This window comes from Balaenoptera physalus (assembly GCF_965194825.1).
Source record: "Balaenoptera physalus genome assembly, chromosome: X".
NCBI classification, from domain to species: domain Eukaryota; kingdom Metazoa; phylum Chordata; class Mammalia; order Artiodactyla; family Balaenopteridae; genus Balaenoptera; species Balaenoptera physalus.
The window spans coordinates 41,127,987-41,149,860 of record NC_138903.1 but is presented as its reverse complement, the minus strand read 5'-3'; the positions used below and the strand labels follow the sequence as shown (position 1 = coordinate 41,149,860).

The window sequence follows — 21,874 nt, the reverse complement described above, 5'->3', positions numbered from 1 at the left end:
AGGTGCTAGAGAGAAAAAATAAAACCTGGTCCAACAGAGGGGTCGTACCCAGGGGCCCGGGAAAGAGCTGCTTTATCTAGGGCTGACAGGAAAGTCCACTCTGATGTTGTGATATTTGTGCAGAGGTTTACCCGTGGGAAAGTAGTCGATGAGGTCTGGAGGTGTAGTGAATTGCAGATTGCGTAGGGCCCTGTTGGCCATAGTAAGAAGCTGCTAGAAGGTGGGAGACGATAACAGAAGAGAAGGAGGATGGTGTTCCGAAGGGACAGGTGATTTCTGCAGGGAACCTGGGGAGTCCAGCCCATTGTGCCTCATGACCAGAGTGTGTACAAGTTGTGCAGGGCACTCTTTTGGGAAAATGCTACTTTTTTCATTTAAATTATGATGATATGAAAACCTTGGTAAAGAAAGATAAAGTTGAGCTATCAACTCCTTATCAGCTAAAGATCCAAAAGTGGGTAATTTTTTCCTGTCGTATCTATTCCTCAGAGGCGTGAGGTTACTCAGTTTTCTAGCAGTGGGATGCTTCGATTCTATTTATACTTGCCCCAAACGCACTTTTGATGGGGTGTGTCTTCGCTGATTTTACACTCGGTGAGAAATAGTTTAGACTTTTGAACTGCGTGGTTTTTAAGTAATTCTGTGTTCAAAATGGTTTTTGTAGCCCCTAGTTTTCTGTTCAATCAATTGATAGGTTCCCTCTTAGAATTCTGTATGAAAATTTATTGTTTGATACGGGTTAAAAACTCGTGTCACACAGTGTTCATTTTCACAATTGGAGGCAGAAGGGGATCATGGGAAAATAAAAGCAGTTGACCAGTTGGGAAGAAAACACTTTTCCAGTTTCTTAAAGATAGAGTTGATTGGTGTAAATGAATTGCAGCCCCTTGTCATTCTCTTACTCTCATAATCTGATATTAAAAGTCCTACCTTTTGTATAAGGTGTAGGTATAATTTCTGTTATCTGGGAGTTTACATGTTAAGAGACATGGCCTCAGTGAGGTGAGACATAAAATGTATATATAGGTCATTTTATCAACCTTGGACCATGTCACCAGGCCTGATAACAACCAGGGCTTAGCAGGGACTTGGTAGCTCTTTGGAGGTATGGTCCAGGTTTATCTTACTTTACATCACCTGAGACTTCCCATCTAACTTTTATCACCTAGCCTGACCTAGCCTGACTAGTTAGTTATGCATTTGGGTTAACATTCATATTCTTTTAGCCAGGGAGCCACCTGCAGAAAAGAGTTATTGGCTTTTGTCATTTATAGTTTAGTTCAACTGGACCGGATTTCCTTACCTCCTCTGGCTGAAACTGACTGAGAGAATGACAGTTTCACTTGTGGGGAGGAGAAATCAGTACCTTGGGAACATAGAGTGTTTCGTGGAGGAGGGCCTAGTTTACTCCTTTCCATCTTCCACGTAAGGTAGGAACTCTGCACTGAGAGAGGGAGTGAGAGTTCGCACATCATGAGGAAGCTGACTCACTTGGATGAACCGCGTTGGGAGCTGAGAAAGATGTAGAAACGGATAACGAAGGATGTAGGGGAGCCTCAGGGTGCTGGCAAATCTCTCTGGTCCTAAGCCCTGGTGTCCCCGGGCCCTGGCCTGACTTCTTTCTGGCATCCCTGATAGGATGTCCATTTTTGCTCATCTCCTGGGAGATGAGGGGCATGCTGCTGACTTCCTGAGCAAGGAATTCAGGAATGGGCATTCAAGACACCATCTCCCCGCAAATCCTCCTGCATGCATCTCTCTCAACTGAATCTACTTTCTAGGTGGACTATGGAGAGCTAGACATTAAGGTTCCTTTTCTATCAGCCTATGACTTCTAGCTTTGAGGGAAGCACATATATTGCCCATGAAGTCATGTGTTCTGTTCGGTCCTTCCTCTCAGGCTGGTCACGTCTCATGGTCTCTCGGGGCTTGAGCCGTTTTGCCCCATGCACCCTGGGATTTCCCCCTTTCTTCCCCCATATAAATAGGCAATTTGTTGCCTGTGTTCTAAGACCTCGCTATTTCTGCTTTTGACTGGAGTCTATTCTGGTACGATTGTGTGGTAGCTGGGCACTGCAAAATGAGTCAGTTCCTGCAGTTTGGTTACAAGTTCTCAAAAAGTATTTCAGAATGTGGATGTGGTCAGCAGAGTCATTTTCCAGGCATCTAAAAGGAAACCCACATCAACTGTAACAATTGAGCTGCGAACCGATGGCCCTGCACAGCAGAACTGGGCCTGCTTTTCCTCAAAGGAAAGCCCGTAGCAGCCCTCAAATCCAGCCTGCTCTACAGATCTTAAAGGAGAATTCTTCTTCATGCTTGCAAATCACATTTTAGCTGTGACTGTTTGCGCAAACAACGTGACAGAGGTTTTGGCCTTTGTCACTTTTTGAATGTAGGCACACGTCTGACATAAAAAAATTATTTTTGGAAAATGGGATCTTATGGGATTAGAATATAATTAGTACAAAGTGTGAAATGTGGTTTAGAGACAGAAACTTTGGTGATTTTCAGCTAATGCACTGAGGAGGAACTAAGATGGTTTAGGTACTAGTAGAATACATGGAAATATAATTACTTTTTTATTAAGTTCTGAACTTGTGTAGACTTAGCAGCAATACTGATAAAAAATAAAGTTCTTTTCAAACTTTAGAAGAATTTCAAGTTTGTCATAACATTTAGAGAATATTTTAGTTCAGCGTAGGTTTTAGGAAATAATCATTGTGAAGTTTTTATCCTCTTGGGTACCCATGAATTATGTAAAATTTTGATTGAGTTCTTAGTTACCAGTCTTGTACCATCTGTTAAAAACACTGGGGTTTTTAATAATTAGAAAACAAACAACATAGAAAAAATGGGCAAATGGTTTGAACAAACACTTCACTAAAGAAGATATACAAATGACAAATATGCACATTAAGAGATGTTCAACATCGTTAGTCATTAGGAAAATGCAAATGAAAAAGACAATGGGATACCACTACACACCTATTTGAATGGCTTCAGTTAAAAAGGCTGACTATACCAAGTGTTGGCAAGTTTTTGGAGGATCTAGAACTCTCATAATACATGTAGGTCAAAGTGTAAAATGGTACAAACATCTTGGAAGACAGTTTGGCAGTTTCTTAAAATGTTAAACATACACCTACCATTTGATCCAGATATTCCACTCCTAGGGAAAAGAAAGCATGTGTCCCTATGAAGACTTGTACATGAATGTTTACAGCAGTTTTGTAAGTAATTGCTAAAAACTGGAAATAACCCTAATGTCCACCAGCAGGTAAATGGATCAATCAATTGTGGTGTAGCCATATGATGGGTTGTACTCAATAGTGAAAAGGAGTGAATTATTGATATAGTGAACAACACAGATGACCCTACACTAAGTGAAAAAAGCCAGACCCCCCCAAAAAAGTACATACTGTATGATTCCATTTATATAAAATTCTAGAAAATGCTAAGCAATCTATAGTGACAGAAAGCAGATCAGTGGTTGCTTGGAGTGGGGGAGCTGTGAGGGGGCAGGTGGGAGTGATTACAAAAGGGTATGAGGAAACTTTGGAGCTGGTGGATAATTTCATTATCTTGATGGTGGTGATGGTTTCGTTGGTGCATATGTCTGCCAAAACTTATCAAATTGTACACTTTAAATATGTGCAGTTTACTGTGTTAGTTCTTAATTTTTAAAAAAAACCTAAAAAAATGAGAAATCATTTTTATAGATGGAGGGGTTTAAAAATGCCCTTATTTGGCAAAATAAAAACGTAGCATCTCTTAGGAGAAAAAAACTGACGAAGTTTTAATGGTTTGGGGATAGAAATGTAACCTTTTAGTACAGATGAGAAACCAAAGTTAAACTGTAATAATTGTCATCGCTTTAGTTCCTCCTGTTTACAAGGTGTTGAAGCAAGTGGCTCAGAAAGTATCTGGTCCAGCCCTGGTTTATTAGCATGTGCACTTAAACACAACTACTGTAGCACTCACTGTATGATGGGGGCTAAAGCATCTGAAGCAGGGTTCAGATTGCAAAGACATGAAAATACTACCATCGTATTCTACCACTGTGAGAGAAATAAAATCTCTTCTATTTGCAGAATGCATGAAAATTGGTAAAGTACTTTAATAAACCTCATTTTGTGGGGTCATCTCACTGATCCCATTATAGGTAGGGTAAGTATTATCCTCATTTGCTTGGGGAGCAAACTGGGACCCAGTGAAGCCAAGCTGTTTGCCTGGATCACAGAGCCCCCATCTTCTTAGGCAGAGGTCACCATTCTCCCCATGGCACCTTGCTGCTTCCCCAAACTCATGTCATTGAGTATTTGGCCTGGACGTTTTGCTCATCAATTTGTCAAGCAGTTACTAGAGTCCCTTCTGTTTGTATATGAGGTGTTCATGGCAGTGATCCCCTCTAATCCTGTTTCGCCATCTGTAAATAGATAATAACACAACCACAGGCTTCACAAGGTTGTTGTAAGGGTCAAAGACTTGGATGTGAAAGAACTGTGATAGTTGGGCAGTACTGTATACACAGCGGGTGTTGACATTTACTACGTGATTGCCTTCATCCGGCCTGATTACGGATGGCACAGTACTGAGCGGGTGGCTTTGTAAAACCAACAAGGAAACATGAGAGCTTAATTCCATTATTCGCACCGTGGCTTCCATCAAGATTGCCGTGTTTCATTATAAATGAAATCTGGTGCACTGTATTATTTTAAATTCTTCTTTAAAAGATCTCAACAGTCATTTGTTTTGTCCCAGCCACGGAAACTGGTGGCTTTGAAAGGAAACAGCATAGAGCTGAAGACGCAGATGCCATTAGAGTTTACTTAGCCAAGAAGGTTGGCCCATGCCCGGCACCCCCTTTCCCTTTGGTTGTGTTGACTGACATGTGTCCTTGCTCTCTGTCGCTTTCAGTGGCCCTCTGTCTTCAGTATCCCTCTTCCTTTTCACATTCCTGGTTTGGGGGCAGCTTCCTCAGCAGAATTCTTGACAGGTCTGTGGCCACCCAAACTTCTCCCTAGTGTATGTGATAAACTGTGCGGGGACCAGTGTAGGCTTTAGTACTGTCTAGTACAAAACACATTTTCAGGAGACAGGGAGAAAATTCTGTGGTCCAGTAAGTTCAGGAAAAGCTGGGTTGAACAACATTAAATAAGTTCCTCTCCTGCAGGACTTTTCAGAACCTTTCATGTTTGTATCGAAACTTCAAGAGGAGCATATGGTACATCTACAACATTTCCTAAGTTTAATAGATTCCAAGAACTGTAGGGTTTTTTTTGAGTCATCTCTTGGTTTAATACTCCAAAGAACACACTTTGGGTAATGCTGTTTTGTAACCTGTTATTTCATATATTGGTAAAATGACAATTTTCTTAAGCGTTTTCTGTCTGTCCCTACTGGCACATCTAAAACAAAACATGACGTGTTTTCTTGACCGAGTCTCGAGAATTCTAGTTTCTCAACTTTTTATTCATGATTTTAAAATTTATTGAGGTTCATTTAACCTTAGAAAATCAGGAGATATAATAATAAGAGCGTACAAAGATTGTAAGGTTTTGTCTGAGGATGAAACTCAATCTAGGGAATACCTATTTGTTTTATTTTGGTTTTTTTTTTTTCCCACAAAATCCTCTAGATTCTGCCCTTTTAAGTACCTCCATTTATTCCATCCCTGATTCTGTGGCCCGTCCTGGCCTCCATAGGGGCAGAGATGAAAGAAAAGTGGTGATGTACATAACAGCTCTCTTGTGTCAGCATAGGGTTTGCATTAACTTTTAGTGTTTCCAGTAGTAAGATGAGTTTGACTCTCAGCATGAAAAGGATTATCATCGTATGGATGGCTTTTTTTTTTTTTTTTTTTTTTACAGTTTGTTCCCCAGACTATAGAAAGTTCAATAAGCAGGCTAGGACTTAAAAGAGAGTGTCAGAATGAATAGTAATTGTCCGTGAGAAATTTCAACAGGTTTGATGCCATTGCCTCCCAGCGAGAAATGGGAGGCAGGAGGACGAACATGGGGTCAGGAAGGGGAGCAGGCAATTCTGGACTTAGTAAATTGGGATCATTCCTGGCTTGTGACATCTACATGGGATGTATAGCCGCAGGCAGGATACCCCAGGAAAGCTTGGTCTTGTGGTTTGGATTGCTCATGGGGCTCTTGAGGTTGACTGCTCTTCTAGAATTGCCATGTTACATCTAGTGTGTTCTCATTAGACGTCGAGGGTTCGCCTTCATTTCTGAGCTCCTTATAGCCCCCCTTTTCTCTAAATGAGAGGCTTTTGCTATTCCTTTTTGACTAAAAATGACTTCTGTAGCCCCCCCAACACACACACACATTCTCTTGTCCTCTTTGAGCCAGTCCTTTCAAGGTTATACTATCCTTCAGTGCCAAGTACCTCTCCTGACCTCTTTCTCCACTCACAGAAAGAGGAACCAGATTTCCCCAGTGGTACTTACCATCACTATAAACTGTAGTTTTGTTTCTGTTAATTCCCCTTTCAACCTAGCGATAAAGGTTGCCACTGCTGCTCCCCCGACCCCGCACAGGAAGAAAGACTTCCTTCCTTCATCTCTTGACTTTGCCCAGGCCTATGAATAATCTTCCCTTTCTCTTGGACTCCGGATGCTCACCTTTTCTAACTTTTTTTAAAAAACTCCCGAGAGTCACTCCTCCTGTATCCTTCTGGTTTTCTCCATCTGGTAAACTTCCTTTTCTAGCTAGTTCACAGAGGATGGCCATGAAGCTGTTGCCCCATTGATGAGTGCCTCAGTGTTGTAAATGAGTGTTGGGCTTCTCTTCTACTCCCTTTTGGCTGTATTGACTGACGTCTCTCCTCTTTGCTCTCTTCAATGGCCCTCCTTCTTTGGTATCCCTTTTCCTTTTTCCATTCCAGACTACTTCTGTGACCATCTCAAAAATCCATCTCCAACTGTGAGCCAAGAGCTTAATCTTTTGATATTTTCCTGCATTATTTTTTTGAATCTGACTTTTAATTAGATGGATAGTGTTTCCCTGAACACTTCCATTTGTTCTACAGAACTGTCCATCCCTTGTCAAAAACCCTTCACTGGGATCATCAACTAATAAGGCGAGAAGAAGGTGGAGAAAAATGCTGTTGGCAAGACTTTTCATGGCCCTTGGTTTGTACTGAGTTATTACCGCTGAAACTCTTTTTGTTTCCTTACGACCAGTTGGCGAACTGGTCACACATCCACTGGGTGGCGCCCACTCTGGGAGCGAATATTTGATGCATTCTCTAGAAGTTTCAAAGTAGCCAATTACCCCCTTTTCCTTTATTTAACACATATCAGAACAGTCTTTCTCTATAAATCTCAATTAACGTTCCCATTTTCTCTTTGTTACACAAGTACCATTCAAGTTTTCATCTTATTCCTCCCTGCTAAACGTCTTGTGGGTGCTGTAGCTGCTAGGTCATCAGATAGTATCAGTAAGTATGATATATGCTACATTTAGCCCTCCACCATTTTTTATTTTTTTTTTGGTCAACACATTCAATTAAAAAAATTTTTTTTTAATTGAAGTATAGTTGATTTACAATGCTGTGTTAATTTCTGCTGTACAGCAAAGTCACTTAGTTATACACATACATACATTCTTTTTAATATTGTTTTCCATTATGGTTTATCCCAGGATATTGTATATAGTTCCCTGTGCTATACAGTAGGACCTCGTTGTTTATCCATCCTACATATAATAGTTTGCATCTGCTAACCCCAAACTCCCAATCCGTCCTCCCCCAGCCCCCCGGGCAACCACAAGTCTGTTCTCTATGTGTGTGAGTCTGTTTGTTTCATAGATAGGTTCATTTGTGTCATATTTTAGATTCCACAAATAAGTAATATCATATGGTATTTGTCTTTCTCTTTCTGACTCACTTCACTTAATATGATAATCTCTAGTTGCACTCCCCCATTTTCTAATCATTTTTATTAGCCCCTCCAAATCTTCACACTTGTCTGTTAGCTGTCTCCCCTTCTCTTCCTTTGTGGTATGAGCCATTTACACAAACCACATAATTTTAAAAATCAACATGCTAACTAGCACAGGGAGATCAGCTCGTTGCTTTGTGTCCACCTAGAGGGGTGGGATAGGGAGGGTGGGAGGGAGACGCAAGAGGGAGGAGCTATGGGGATGTATGTATATGTATAGCTGATTCACTTTGTTACACAGCAGAAACTAACACGCCATTGTAAAGCAATTATACTCCAATAAAGATGTTTAAAAAAATCAACACGCTACCATAGACCTCATAATAATTGAAGCCCAATGTTAGCTGCTGGTAGACATGTATGATTTTTGGAAGAGGCTTCATTTGCTCACAACATACTTCATTTCATAGCCATCACAAGCAAAGGAAATTGTAACCCATGGATGTTCCCTTTGTTCTTCCTTCTATCCTCCTCTCCCATCCCCCGCCATTACCTGTTCAATTGTCTCAATTCTTCCATTTCATCAGAGTTTACTTGTCCTGTGGAATGAAGGCAGTTAGGATAGCCTTCCTGAGCCCCATCTTCTGTGCTACAAGGCTATTCTCCTTGTGCTACAAGGGACTGTATAGAAATGTTCACCTTGAGAGAGTGCTTTCACTAGTCTGCACTTCTGTTAGGAAAATATCCTCGTTTACAAATAGCTTGATCCTATAAGCACCCACAGATATTATATACCATAAAACTAAGATGGGAAGTGAGTAATGTTTAAAGGATAAAGAAATGTAAGAATTTTCCTGAAATGGAGATAGTCTCCTGTTGTTTTAGGTTATTTTGTTTTTTGAAGAATATCAGTACAGGTGCCAGGCACGTCACTCAGATTTCTTTATTTGACAAATATTTATTAAAAGATGACTATGATCCAGTGTACCTGCTAGTACCTGGGGAGTCTCAAAAGAACGGGACTCAATCCTTACCCTCACAGAGCTCATATTCTTATAGGGAGATGTATTTCTAAACAAATAATTAAAGAACAATTTGGCTTGTGTTTCTGCCTGAGATACAGACTGAGTGATCAGGGAGCTGGCCCTGAGTAGCATGCAGCTAACTTTTCGGAGGACTCCGGGAAGGCCCCTTAGAATCCTTCTAGACTCTTCTAGAATCTCTTTGAGCCAGGCCCAGCAGAGGGCGAAGAGGGGGGCTGAGCAAGCAGTATGTAGAGGCCAAGGATTTGCTCCTCCTTAGTGCATCTGAGCTGAGTGAAACTTGATGGGAAGAGTCAAGGAAGACCAAACGAAGAATTTTGTACCATGAGAACATTTGGTGACAAAAGGAGTTCTGTATAGTAGTGAAAGCGGAGGCTTGGTAGAGATTTGATTATACATGAAACCTGCACTGTTAGGCGTATGTGATGTCAACGCCTTTAGAAAATAGCACAAGGCTTAGAAATGAGACCAAATTTAGAAAGGCCCCAGTAATAGTATAGAATAGTAATGGGTTAATTGTTATTAAAAGTCTGTATTGGGGATTCTTGGGAGAACTGTTTTTTCTATTATTTACAGGTTCAGAAAATAGTCACCTTACTTTGATAACCTTTTTTTTTTTTTTTTTTTACTTATCATTGGTAGAAGAATGCAGATTATTTTATTTCGTTGTTTTTCCAATGATGAATTCCTCACCACTATTGCACACTGCCAACATTGTATGAAGAGAATTTAGGAGTTTCTTTGAGAGAGGGGGAGAGTGACAGAGAGAGAGATATTTGCACGTGGATTTAGTGCAATTAATTTCTGGAACTTGTCCTTAAAAAGGCAGTTACTTAGGTGAAAACTATCCTTTTTCTCTGAGTGCTTTTAGCGAGTAAAATGATTCATGTTTTCATCCAATGGTTGTTTAAAAAAAATTGGTTTGCATTGAGAAGGATTAAAGGCATGTGCCTAATTGCTAAATATTATTTTTTAAAAACTGGTCTGAGTGTGTCTTTATGGGCTGTGAGTGGTTTCGCCTTTAGAAGCTTGTTTTAGGATCTCGTGCCAACCCCATCCCTTCCCAGGCCTGTTCAGACTAGAGTTATCTGGCAGGGAATTTTTTTTTTTTTAATGTCTTGAGCAGCAACATCTCAGAAAACGTTCACCTCAATCTTCAAGTTGACTTGCCGAGCAATTTACTAAATAAGTGATATGAGAATCAAGTGACCATCAGCTGGTGTAAATGTTTTTGGTCAGTGTAGTCACAGGATCTCAGGTATGCAAGACTTGGACGGGCTGCAGCCACATGCTGGTTATGGTGAGACCCTGGCTCAAATGCTCTAACGTAACACAAAAGGAATCCAAGTTCACAAGAACGTACTTTAATTAGACACCTGTATTTAAAAGGTTGGTTTTTCCTCGGGCATAATTTCACCCCGCGGCACACTGTGTAGACATATATGTGTGCATTTCTTTCCTGGGCTACAGTTAGAGTTAGACTTTTTGTTCTTAACCACGTGGAAGGCAGTTTGTTTGTTTGTTTTTTGTACACAATTTGATTGAGGTATCATTGATATACAAAGAACTGCACATACTTAATGTGTACAATCTGATGAGTTTACGTGTGCAAACACCCATTATCATCACCACAATCCAGGTAATAGACATATCCAACAGCTAACATAGCTTCCGTTTGTCTGTTTTAATGCATGTGTGGTCAGAACACTTAACATGAGATCTACTCCATGGGAGGCAATTTTTGTTAGAAGTAAAACCTTTGTTCGAGTAATGTACTGGCGTGTGTTCTGTCAAATCCATAAATATGCTGTCGTATATTCCTATTTAGTTCCAGAAGGCTGCTAGTACATGTGCTAAAATATGTGAAAAATCATGGATGGGGATTGGAAGGGGACATCTAGAGCCAAACTTTACAATTTTGACTTGGTAAAGTTAACATTCTGGCAGTGCTATGAAATTGTTCATCCCTCTTCATTTACTGCCACGTACAGTGCTTGGGGTCAAAATTTCTTTCCAAAAACTACAATTTCTAAAGTTAGGGATGCTTTGGGGAGGCAATATAGAATCATCCAGATAATCCCTTAAAAAGACAGGGACGTCTACTCTTCCTTTCGTTGAATGACCCACGAAGCTGCATTTCATTAATTTCTAGTGAAACTTTGATGAGAATGTCAGCTTGGCTTTAAACATCAGTGGGTTTCTTTACTTCTTGGCTGGATTTATGGGTTGCCCCTGTTCTCATTCCGGAGGGTCAGCTCTTCAAATTCTAGGTTAACGTTTCAAGAAATGGTCCTTATCCCAGTTCCAAGCAGGCTTTCCAACAGCAGGTAGCAGGCTTAACTTTTAATCAGTCTTTTCCTCCCTTTTAACTCTCTTTCCCATTATGTGTACCTCAAATAAATGGTCTTTAGCCAGCATGGACGGGTTTTTTTTTTTTATTACGATTGTCTTTGTTTTGTTTGTTTGTACTGTGAATAGGACTTGAGCATTGAGTACCTTGGTTATAATTCTTTCACCCGTCCCTGGGGTTTAATTGTCTTCTTGTTAGATAATAGAATTATGTAATTTGCCATTTTTAGTTTGACTTATTTATAAACTTCTAAAATGTATTATTGGTTAATAGTCTATGCTATAGTATATTTCTTATATATTCTCTATATTTTAATAAACTTTAAAATGTGTATTATTGGTTAGTGGTTGACACTAATCTATAGAGTAACCTTTAATAAAATTTTATTTACAGTTTTTCCTTTTTGTATTACCTAGATAAATTTAAACATAAGGGGAGAAAACTATCTTAACTTTATAGTTATTTTGACTTAGGAAGATTTAGAGGATAGATAGGGTGAGCTTTGAGAATTAAAAATGCCATTCTTCTAATCTAAATATAGACCAAAATTTATAAAAGATGATCCTTTGGATTTTGGTGTTAAGACTAACCAAGCTAAACCCTTGCCTCACTTTAATTGTTAGTCTTATTATTCATAAAAATAGTTACGAACATTTAGTTTCAGTGGTTTATGAAATGTAAGTTTGTATGTTCTGTAAATGCTTTATTTTATATTGAGGGTAAGATTCAGCCAAACCTGTCTAAGCGGTCTTTTTTCCTACTTTGGTATGTACGCCCTGGCTTTTTAGGTAATGCCAAAATATATTTCATAGACTGAGTTGTTTTTAATTTATTTAAAAAGAAAAAAACACCCAAGCAATCAAACAAAAACCTACTTCACTTTATAAATTCCATCCTTCTCCTTTCCTAAGAGCTAACCACCTGGTGAAACACTATTATTATAATTTGGCAAGTGGGTTCCCTCTTAAAATTAGACACCTGTGATTAAATAGTTAAATCATTCCCTTGAAATTTATATATTTAGAGCTATCAGAAAGCTGGTTGTCTCTTCTTACACTTAACACATTTTTAAACTATTTATTTATTTTTTTTAAATTTTAAATTGGAGTACAGTTGATTTACAATGTTGCCTAACACATCTTTTTAAAAGCTACCTTTTGGGCAATAAATATTCCCATCCAGCTTCATGTTCAGTCCAATTGTACTAATGTAAAGTTCTAAGTATAGACTTTCTTCCAATTGACGATAACTTTCCTAAATCTTTTCTACGTGATATCCAAAGCATTTTAAATTCATAAGAAGGTCAGATTCTAAAATGTGTGTACTTGGCGCAAACTTGCATAGTCATTTACATTCTAAAAAAAAATCCTAAAAGTGGAAAACAATAATTGGCTACAGCAGTCATGTGCTAATATAAGAACGCCTTCTCCAAGACACCAGGCTTCTTCCCACTTCGGGCGGGGCCTTTGTTCTGAATCTCGCCTCTCTCTGCCATGTTCTCTCACCACAGGTGTGTGAACAGTTCTCCTCTTCCTCCTTCAAAGAATCTGCTCAAATGTCACACCCGCAATGAGGCTTTTCATGAAAAGCCTTGTGAAAAATAGCATTCCTTTTCACTGTGGAAAAGGAATGGAAATAACCATCGGTACCTGTTGAGTTGCTTTTTGTCTTTCCCTACCTGCACCTTAAATCTTCACCTTTCAGTTCCATGAGTGCTGGGTCTTGTTTCAGTGTCACATCCCCAGTGCCTGGCAGAAAATAAGGAGAAGGCTCTCAGCAGGCATTTCTGGGGTGAATGAATGAATCAATGAGGAAGACACCTATCCTCTAACTTTTTTTTATACCTACATGGTATTATGGGAGGAAAGCTTGGAACTGACATACCGGTGAGATGCTGCTTTGGATACTTTGTCATGTATCTTTTTTGCAGTTTTCCTAGGTGTTTTAGAAACTTGGTAGAAATAACTGCATCATCCTCAGTTTATAGAAGAAACAATATACTGCAATATACAGTATTCTTTATTGTACATATGTGCATCATTGCTGGATTACCCAAGTTAAAGTGTAGTAAGGCAGACAAAAATGCTCCAAGACCACAATGAAATGGTGGATTGGGTTTTTTGTTTGCTTGTTTGTTTGTTTTTCATATATATACATATATGTACATACATATACACACACACACACATATATATATACACACATACACACACATTATTTTTTACATTAAATATATACATTATATATATATATATATATATATATATATATATATATTTTTTTTTTTACATTTTACTGCAAAAACATGCCAAATAATCAACTGTAGATTTTCTCACAGACAATCATGCATGCTCTAGAAGGGCAGGGAATTTCATCTTTTTTGTTTGCTGCTGACTCTCTAGCACCTGAGAGAGTATCTGGTACTTTCCTCAATGTCACTCAATCAACATATGTTGAGTAAGTAAATAAATCTAGAGGTTGTTTTAAACTGCAGACATGGGGTTAGTGTCAGACTGTCAATAAAGAAAATATGCAATTGAAACCTCCTAATACATTCCCACATAAGTTTCCAGGATTGATGTCTTCTCTTTCCTTCCACAGAGCCCCTCCCTAGAAGGCTGCGGATCATCTAGCTGCTGGAATGTGTAGGTACCCTCAATGGCTCAGTAGCCAGTGTAGATCCTGTCTTTTGTAATCAGTAGCTACATCTGGCTACTGGGTCTCTGATGGCATCTTCTACCTTCTGTTACAGTGTCCTGAGTGAGGTTATTGGGAAGTACTCAATAATAAGGCTTTACCTTGATTTACACACACATATACACACAGGATTAAGTTCTTGGGTGGGTGGTAAGTCTTCCATTATTAGCTGGAGTGTGGGAACCATCAGGGTTTTATGAGTAATGAGGTGCATTTGATTTCAGCACCACAAAGGGGAGGAATCTGGATATTTTATCTGTGGATTGTTTATCTGTTTTTTCTCTCTCTCCCTCCCCTGTGGAAGGTATCATTTGGTCACAAAACTATCTGTCTGTCTGTCTGTCTATCTATCTATCTATCTATCTATCTACCTACCTACCTACCTACCTATCTATCTTATCCATCCATCCATCCATCTTTTTCATCTCTTGACTTTTAAATGGCATTCTCAGAATAATGTGGTAATTTAAGGAAATTTCATTTGTAGTAAATACATCCCAGCAGTGCACTTGTGATTTGTGGTTGTCTTTTCCCTGTGTTAGAGAAGATAAATGCCAGAAATCTTGGATGCAGGGGGCATTTATGTTGAAATCATATGTGGGAAGGCTTGCAGGCACAACATCCAGGTCTGGGGCATGAACCTGGCATACAATGTAGATTTCTGTGTTTGTTGGGCAACAGCTACATTGTCTGCTGGGTTTCAGGCTACCTGGAAACACGTTCTTCATGGCTATTTTCATCAATGCTTCACCTATACTGTTTTGGAATAACTTTTCCAGGTGGCATAAGCCAGTGGGCTTTATCATTGGACAGAGTGCAGAGAAAGGACCCCATGAAAGCTGATCACCTTAGCAAAACATGATTTTGTTATGATTTCACCAAGATGGTCACACACCAGCCCGGGAAACTCAATGAACCAGAGACCAGGTGTAATGCCATCCTTCCTTCTCTCTGCCTCAACTCTCAAGGATTGGTCACCTACATGTTATTAGTAATTATTATTTGGTTTCTATTCATATTTACTATCAGAAGTCATAGCACCTATGGGCCTCATCACACTGCCCTGCTACCTCACCATTCCTACTCATTTTGGCTTCCTGCCCACTAGCAGGAACCCGGTTTCTTTTTGTTCTCCTTTTACCACAGCCCTGTAATTTTTGTGAATGACTCTCAGTCTCACCAGAATCCATATCTCTCACTCTGTCCCAATATCCCACCCCATTGTTTGCTCCCTGAAGTGAACTCTAGAATTTAAGTAAACTGGATTTTTTTTACCACTGTCCACCATCTCTTATGAAACCGGAAGAAGAGCAGCTTTCTTATGGAATGACCAAGAACTTGTAAAGATAAACCACCAGTTTGCAGGAGAAAAGGAAGAAAAGAATGATGGAAATAGCTTCTGGAAAACTATTTTTTATATTATGTTTTGTTTTTCTGTTCCTGGTAAATAAATTTAAATCTCTAAGCATTAAAAAAAATAGACCAATCTAAACCATTAAATATTCAATAATAAAGGAACATAACTTTTAAAGGAGATGTTATAAACCCTTGGTTATATGAACTGGAGATATTTAGTTAGTAAACATGTATTTTAAATGAATATGACTTAACAGATTTAAAGTAGAAAATGAATATACGGAATGAAAGGATAAATGTCTGCATGTAATAGTCGATTTTAGTGATATAATGTATTTTTGTCACCCCATGCTGAATTCAGTAAAAATAAAGCCAATGACTTGGAGCTTTTAAAAGATTGTGCTTTTTTTGTGTGTGTATGTGTGTCTTTTGGCTTTCTATCCACCAATCAGTTTCATTGTCTATTCTGTACCCAAGTCACTGGCCTTTGTGCCCTGTTAAGAGAAAGTCATTCTACTCGAGCTATTTGACAGCTTTTGAAGAGTGAGAAGAGTCTCTGGGAAGCATGGTTATGTTTAATAAATTATAATTATCAAAGGGACAGTTTTCTTTCTCCCATCTCCACTCCTGTACTTTTGATGTTCTGAGTCCCTTTGGCTGTCATTAAACAAGACACTGTTGACACTGGAGGCTGGTGTGAAGAAGAACACCCTAGTTACATGGTCAGGTTTTCATTTCCCTCTCAAGTCTGATGGACCAGTACTGAACTGATCCCCAAAGCAAGAATAAAGGTACAAATGACTAGGGGCTTGTTTTCTCACTTTTTCTCTCACTCTATGGGACCCAGGAAAGGATGAACGTTGGTATGTTGGCTTTTCCTAGAAAAGGCACAGCACCCTGGCTATATGATCACTTTTTTAACTTTCCATTTTGAAACAATTCAGACCTTAAAACAGTTAACCAAAATAATATAAAGACAGTGCTGGTAGGAGTTTAAAATGGTGCAGCTGTTTTGGAAAAGTTTGGCAGTTCCTCAGAAAGTTAAAACAGAGTTACCATGTATATGACCAAGCACTTCCACTCCTAGGTACGTACGTAAAAGAACTGAAGATACTTAAACAAATACATGTGCACACATGTTCATATTCATAATAGCCAAAAGTTGGGAATAACCCAAATTCCCGTCAACTGATGAGTGGATAAACAAAAGATGCTCTATACATACAATGGGATATTATTCAGCCATAAAAAGAAATGAAGTACTGATAGGTGCTACAACATTGAATGAAACTTGAAAACGTTACACTAAGTGGAAGAAGCCAGACAAAACAGGCCAAATATTGTATGATTCCATTTGCATGAAATTTCTAGAATAGGCAAGTTTAGAGAGACAGACAGTAGAGGAATGGTTGCCAAGGGCTAGGGGGAGAAGGGAGAGGGGAGTGACTCCTAATGGGTAGAGGGTTTCTCTTTGGAGTGATGAAAATGTTCTGGAATTAATGTCCAAGTAATGGTTGCACAACTTTGTGAATATATTAAAGACTACTGAATTGTACACTTTGAAAGGATGAATTTTATTGTATGTGAATTATATCAAAAATACAGAGTGCTCACGTACGCCTTGCCAATTTCCCAGCTATTAGTATCTCATGTAACTAGTTATAAAAATCAGTAAATTAACATTGATATGATAATATAATCTAGACACCTTATGCAGCTTTCGTCACTTGTCTCACTGTTGTCCTATTTCTCATTCAAGATCCAATCTAAGATGCCACATATAGTTGTCCTATCTCTAGTTTCCTTTAACCCAGAACGGTTCCTCAGCCTCCCTTTGTATTTCATGACTTTGCCACTTTTGAAGAGTACAAGCCAGTTATTTTGTAGACTGTCCCTCAATTTGGATTTCCCTGATGGTTCCTTCTACTTAAATTCAGGTTACATGTGTTTGGCAAGAATACCACACAAGTGACATTGTGTCCTTGGTGCATCATATCAGAAGGCACTTTATGTTGGTTTGTTCCATTACTGGTAATGTTAACTTTGATCATTTGGTTAAGTTGGTGTCTGATCCAGGCTATTTACATTTTTCTTTCTTGCTTTAAAAAAATTTCCTTTATCACCATCCTGTACTCCCATTTTCCTTCACTCCCCACCCAAAGTTAACTATGTTTAATATACATCATTTAATTTGTATACATTCTTGAAAATATATCTTGTTTTTGGCATTCAGGTATTTTTTTTAATTTTATTTTTTTACTTTTGGCTACATTGGGTCTTCATTGCTGCACGTGGGCTTTCTCTAGTTGTGGCAAGCGGAGACTACTCTTCGTTGTGGTGCGTGGGCTTCTCATCGTGGTGGTTTCCCTTGTTGTGGAGCACGGGCTCTAGGCATGCGGGCTTCAGCAGTTGCAACACGCGGGTTCAGTAGTTGCGGTGCACGGGCTCTAGGGCGCGTGGGCTTCAGTAGTTGTGGCACATGGCCTCTAGAGCACAGGCTCAGTAGTTGTGGTGCATGGGCTTAGTTGCTCTGTGGCATGTGGGATCTTCCCGGACCAGGGATCGAGCCCTTGTCCCCTGCATTGGCAGGCGGATTCTTAACCACTGCATCACCAGGGAAGTCCCAGGTATTTTTAATTTACATGAGTGGTACTATGTTATAGCTCATTCTGTTTCTTTTTTTAAATTAAGCACTATGTTTTTAAGATGAGTCCACATTGCTGTCTAATTTGTTGCTTCTAATTCTGCATAGTACTCCATGGAGTTGCAACTAACACATTTCATCTATACCATTTCTAGTAATGGACCCCAAATGGGAACCAATTTCTTGCCACCACAAATTACATCATAATAAACATCCTAATACATGTCTCCTTCTGGATCTGTGTAGGAAATTATTTGGAATATATAATGAGTGGAGTTGTTGGATCATAATAGATACACACACACACACACACACACATGCACACACAACATACCCCTCTGAATGGCCTGATCAGTCTCTGCTCCCAACATCAGTGAATGAGATGTCCTATGCATATCCCTGCCAATAATTGATTCACTGGAGATGTTTTTACCAGTCTAAAAGGTGTAAAGTGATATGTTATTGTTTTAATTTGCATTTCTCTAGTTACTAATGATTATGAACATCTTTTCATATGCATTTGAGCTTTGGGAGTTTTCTGTAAGTTTCCTGTTCATATCTTTTACCATTTTTAAAATTTTTAAATTCTGAAGTATAGCACACATATGGGAAAATGCACATAAAATAAGTGAACAACTTACTGAACAGATTTGTGTAACCATCACCCAGGTCAAGAAATGGAATATTGCCAGTGCTTCAGAAACACTATTCTGATGAGTCCATCCCAGTCACTATCCCTCCCCCTCCCCAAAGGAAACTCCTTTCCTAAAATCTAAAATAATAGCTTAGTTTTGTTTGTTAATGAAGTCTCTATAAATGGAACTATATGGCGCATAATCTTTTGTGTTTGACTTATTTTTCTCAAAAAATGTGAGATTTATCCATGCTTTATGTAGGTGTAGTTTGTTCATTTTCATTGCTGCATTTCAATCCATGTTAGTAAACATTTGGATATTTCCAGTTGTGCATCCAGTAACCTTGCTATGAATGTTCTTTTACTTACAACCTGATGGGACATGTACACTCATTCTGTTGGAGAATACCTAGGAGTAGAAGTGTTAGGTCATGGAATTTGGATAAGTCAGCTTTAATAGATAATGCCAGTGCTACGTGGTGATTGTTAGACTTCACGCTTCCACCAACCATGTATGGGAATTACTATTGCTCCACATCCTTACCAACACAGTATTGTACGTCTTCTTAATTTTAACCGCTCTGTTAGGTATTTAATGATATTTGTGGTGCATTTAATATGATAATTAATGAGATTGAGCACCTTTTTATATGTTTTTTGGCCATTTAGATATCCACTTTGGTGAGGTACCTGTTCAAATCTCCTGCTCATTTTTATGTTGGGTTGGGTTACTCGTTGACTTGTAGGAATTCTTCATATATCCTGGATGTGAGCTGTTTGTTATTTTATTACAAATATATTTTACTCTGATTTCCCTTTTATTTTCTCTGGTTTCAGTGATCAAAAATTCTTAATGTATTTCAATCTATCAATCTTTTCTTTCAGAGTAAGTGCTGGGTTTTGTGTACCCGCTTAAAATCTTTCCCTATTCCAAAATTTTTGTTATTTTGCCTTTCACATTTAAATCTACAGTTCTCCTGGAATTGAATTTTGTAAATTGGGTGTGTTAGACATCAAATTTCACTTTTTAATATAGGGCTATACAATTTACCCAACGTTGTTTGTTGAAAAGACTTTCCCCAATGCTCTGCAGTGCCACTTTTGTTGTAAGTCAAATGCCCATATATGTAGGTGTCTAGATATCTATTCTATTTTATTGGCTTATTTGAGTATTCTTGTGCCAATACCACATTGTCTTTATTACTAAGCCATATAAATTTTTTTAAAACATCTTTATTGGAGTATAATTGCTTTACAATGGTGTGTTAGTTGCTGCTGTATAACTAAGTGAATCAGCTATACGTATACATATATCCCCATATCCCCTCCCTCTTGATATCCACTAGAGTTGTTGTTCTTTGATATTGCTTGGGATATTTATTTTAGGCATTTCGCATTTGTGTTATAAAATTTCAGAATCCATTGTCAATTTTGACAAACAGTTTAGGATTTTAATGGGAATTATAGTTAGTAAATTTTGGGAGAATTGACATTTATACTTTACTGAGTCTTCTGATACATGAATATTGGGATCTCTCCATTGGTTTAGGTCTTCTTTATTTTCTTACAATGTTTCATAGTTTTCCATGTAGAGCTCTTGCATATCATATGCTAGATTCAGAGGTAACTGATCTTTTATGATGCTATTATAAGTGGTATCTTCTTAAAATTTTACTTTGTAATGGATTGTTGCTGGTATATAAACATGTGTTTTTTGTTTTGTTTTTACTTTGTATCCAGCAACTTTGCTAAACTTACTTGATAATTCCAAGATTAACTATAGATTCTTTTGAAGTTTTCTATGTATATAAATATATCTGTGAATAAGTTTTCTTTGTTTCTAATCTTTTTACTTCTTATTTATTTTTACTTACTAATTGTACTGGCTGGGACATGTAGTACAGTGTCAAATAGAAGGGTAGATAGAGGGCATCCTTGTCTTGGTATCAAAGGGAAAGCTTTCAACATTTCACCAGCAAGTGTGATGTTTACTATAGTTTCTTTGTAAAGTAGACATCTTTTAAGACAGTTTACCTCTCTTCCAAGGTGGTTAAGAGTTTTTATCATGAGTAGATAGTGAATTTTATCAAATGCTTTTTCTAGATTTATTGAGATGGTCATCTAATTTTTGTCTTTTTTGTTTAGTTAATGTGGTGAATTACACTGATTTTTTAAAAAAAATCACCTTTAATGAGGTATAATTTACATATGTTAAAATGCAACCATCTTAAGTGTATAGTTTGAAGCGTTTTGATAAATGTGTATACCCATTAACAACCATTACAATCAAGATATAAAGCATTCTATTACCCCCAAAACCTCCCTTGTACTTCTCTTAAATAATTCCCATCATTGCCACACACACAAGGCACACACTGATCAGCTTTCTATCCCTGTAGATTGTGTTTCCTTTTCTAGAGATTTATGTAAATGGAATTATACAATACGCAGCCTTTTGAGTTAAGCTTCTTTCACTGGGCATAATGTTTTTGAGATTCATCCTGTTGCATGTATTGGTAGTTTATTCCTTCTTATTGCTGAGTAGTATTCTATTGTATGAATATCACACATTTGTTTATCCATTTACCTGTGGATGGGCATTTGGATTCTTGTCAGTTTTTTACTGTTATAAATAAAGCTTTATGAATATTCAATGAATATTCAGTCTTTGTATGGACATATATTTTCTTTTCTCTTGGGAAAATACGAGTCATGGGTAGTTGTATTTTTAATTTTATAGTTTTATAAGAAACTGCTAAACTGTTTTCCAAAGTGATTTTATCATTTATCTTGTCACCTACAATTTATGAGAGTTCCATTAGCTTTACATCCTTGCTAACCCTTGGTATTGGCAGTCCTTTTTAATTTTAGCTACACTTACGGTTTCATTTCATTATGGTTACACTTATGGTAGTATTTCATTATGGTTTTAAATTGCACTTTCCTAATGACTAAATATGTTGACTTTCTTTTCATGTGTTTATCTGCCATTCATATATCTTCTTTGGTTAAATATTTCTTTATCTTTTGCTCATTTTTAATTGGATTGTTTCTCTTCTCATTATTGGGTTTTAAGAGTCCTTTATATAGTCTGGGTATAGATCTTTTATTAGATACCTGTTTTGTTTTGTTTTTTAATTTTATTTATTTATTTATTTATTTATTTTTGACTGTGTTGGGTCTTCGTTTCTGTGCGAGGGCTTTCTCCAGTTGTGGCAAGTGGGGGCCACTCTTCATCGTGGTGTGCGGGCCTCTC

General features: G+C 38.1%; 1 long non-coding RNA gene across 2 annotated transcripts in view; it reads left to right on the top strand.

Annotated features, from left to right (window-relative positions):
• LOC309652637 overlaps positions 1-21,874 on the top strand; it is a 153,431-nt gene that overhangs the window by 84,559 nt on the left and 46,998 nt on the right. The window lies entirely within an intron of this gene.